Source organism: Trachymyrmex cornetzi, unplaced genomic scaffold, assembly GCF_001594075.2.
Source record: "Trachymyrmex cornetzi isolate Tcor2-1 unplaced genomic scaffold, Tcor1.1 scaffold35, whole genome shotgun sequence".
NCBI lineage: Eukaryota > Metazoa > Arthropoda > Insecta > Hymenoptera > Formicidae > Trachymyrmex > Trachymyrmex cornetzi.
In genome coordinates, this window is record NW_017298213.1 from 978,479 (window position 1) to 981,790 (window position 3,312).

Below are 3,312 nucleotides of genomic sequence, written 5' to 3' on the forward strand. Positions count from 1 at the left end.
TGCCTCTACTTAACGAATGATCCCCTTCCAAAAACTTCCTTCCTACTCCTTTAATTTTCCCCTCTTGATTTTTCTTGAGAATATAAATACCGAAGGACAGAACACAGAAAAACACAAAAATTCTTTTAACAAGTAATGTTCTGGAAAGTTTCTTCCATCCTCAATAATTCAGAAAATATAAAGATTGTAAAACTACCAGTGAATAATTGCAACTCCTATCACATACAAGTAAAGAACTTTGGAATTCTTTACGACAAGGAGTCTTGCAATTGAAAATGGACAAATACTAACAGTCACACAAAAATCAACTTTTTAGGATACATTATACTTTTTATATCAAATGACCATCATATATTTCAACATGACTGAGATTTATTCTCTCTTATTTAAATAGAAAAATTGTAATTTATATAATTTCCAACGTAAAAATTGTACTGAAGAACATACTGATGAAGGCCGAATATGGCCTAAACGTTTATGAATTTTAATTGTGTAAGATCTTTTTAAATACACGACATCGCAATAAATAACCGGCGTTTTGGCTGTATCCTCCTTGTTTAACTTTTGTTCATAAGTATTAAGCCATTATTTACCTCGATATTGCTATTATCTAAATTATTATGCAATTATTAATTGACTTTGAGAAATGAATATCAAAAACATCTCAATTCGCCACCATTGCGAAATAAATTTAGAGCAAATAAAAGTACTGAATCTCTTATTACGATGTCTGTAAGATATATGATTACAGTCAACGGGATGAGGTATAGAGATTAATAGAAAAGAGAAATATTTCTTTTATTACCGACAAATATATATATAGTTGTATAGTTACGTTTTTTATGCGGATCGTATAACGAAAGATGCACAAAAACAAAAAATTATTTAAATTATTAATTACATAAATTATATTAATTGTAAAAGCAGGAATTGCATGAGAGTATTAATATTAACGCAGCTTTTTTATAACTCGTGTGATATCGTTCGTACAGACAAATAGCCGTGTCGCGTGCCGCTCTTCTTCGCATTTCTTTATGAAACATAATAATCGCAGAAAATGCTAGATATAATATGAATTGTTGTATTTTATGAATATTCGCATAATACGATTACTAGTATGATTAATAATTCATAAAGTACAACGTTTCGTATTATATTCTTCGCGATAAGATTTCAAAAAGTAATATGAAAAGAGCCGCACGCGACACGATTACCTGCTTGTACGAACGTTGGTAAAAGAATGACTGCGCGGTAAGTACGCGTAAACATGACGCGCCGCTCCGTGCCACTCCTTTCCGTCTCCACCCAAGGCCGCGCGCCAACCGTCTAATTGTCGAAATATTAACGCATATTATTAAGTAAAATAATATTCTTTGCATTTTTAATGTTCTTCGATTAATGAAACAATTTCTTATATGTATCTAGTTTTAGCGGCACGAGTCGTTTAATATCATAATTATATTGTGATACACCGAGGAACATATTTGACGTTCATTTTATAATTTTAAATATTTCGTATCAATTACAATGTGCTGACAAAAGGCCAGAAATAAAAAAAAGGTTTTTAATAGTGTGTTTTTCTTATATAATTTCTCATGTAAAGTGCTTTCGACATCCCAACATTGTATCTCAATTTTTGTTGCTCTTTTTTGTGATTTACAAAATTAAATAAAGATTAATAATATGTCATACATCCTTTAAATAAAGATAAATGCAAAATTTATTTTAAATTATGAAACAATTTCGACTAAATAGAATAATACGTATAAATAGCATGAAGCATGCACAACATTTAGAGATATGTAATTTTTAAATATAATTTATCTATTACACTTTTCCCGTATATCATAAGAATGCGGAGTAACGTGACAATGGCAGAATTATACGATTCAAAGTGATAAAAAGCCACAATTTGAAATATCCAACAATAAGAATCTCATTTTTATACCGTACATGTAAGAACAAATGAAATATCTAAAATATTCAGCTGTATATGCGCGTAATGAATCTAAGAAATTGAGCAAAAACTGTGTAATCAAATCTATCAACCCTTAGTACACTCCTTAGTTTTAAGCAACTTTACGTAATTCGCGTTCGTAAAGATCTAATTTTCATTAATTAATGTGACACCCGAAACAACTCGTAAAACGCATCCGTCTTTCTCCGCGGTCGCCGAGCGAATGCCGAAGTGCTGACGTAGTCGTTATTGTCGGCTGGCGCCGCGCGGCACGTTCCCCCACCCCTTACTGTTCGCCTCGCGCCGTTTAGATATCCTACTCTACTATTGCGAATGAAAAATATTCACGGTTTATTCATTTATTCATATTTTACATGATTTTGACAAAAGGATATCATCGTACATTTCGCGCTTTGCTTTGTGGAATCTCTGGCACTAGTTTAATCCTATATTATTTGCGCGGTTCTTTTTATATACGTAACTGATAATTATTCGCGTGTGTGAGGTATTTTTGATATTTAACGATACGTTATGTCTCAATTTTCACTTTTAAAATATTTTAAATAATTCATACTTAAACAAAGGTTAATAATATTCTATACATCCTTTATAAAGATATATGCTAATTTTCTTAATATTGCGAAACAATTTGCGCTCTCTCAATACAAACTTTGGTTAAACGACTTATTTAAAATAAAAAATATAAAATAAATTTCAGAAACTTATTTAAAATATAAAATCGTAGGAATCGGTTAGAAAACTGATACAACTTATTTCAAACAAAAAATATAAACTAGATTCGGAAAACTTATTTAAAATATTAAATAAGAAATAAATTACAAGTGTTATTACTTACTTGTTTGACTTGTTTGAATTTTCAATTTTGTTTATTAAAATAAAAATATTAAATAAATCCTAAAAACTTATTTAAAGCATTAAATGTGTTTAATAAGTAATAAGTTAGAAGTATAGTTGTTTAAAATAATAAATACTAAATAACTCTTTTATCTTAAAATAAAACGTAAATGATAGAATTCAGCAATTTAAATATTATAAAAGAATAGCAAGACGTCAATCTTTTATTAAAAATATATTGTGTACACTGCACGGATTTTGTATAACATAAAATTTCCGGGAAAAATGTTTCATATATAATTACATATAATTATATGTAAGTACAAAATATGTCCATATATGTAGATATAATATTTTTTTCCGGGTTATTATAAACTGATATAATCACTTATTGTAACACAATTAAGGACGTTCTCCGACTGCAGTTGTGCTCAACCTAAAGTTTACTCGCGTCCACGCAATCGCCCCTACACACAGAAAATATTAGTTGACTATCACCG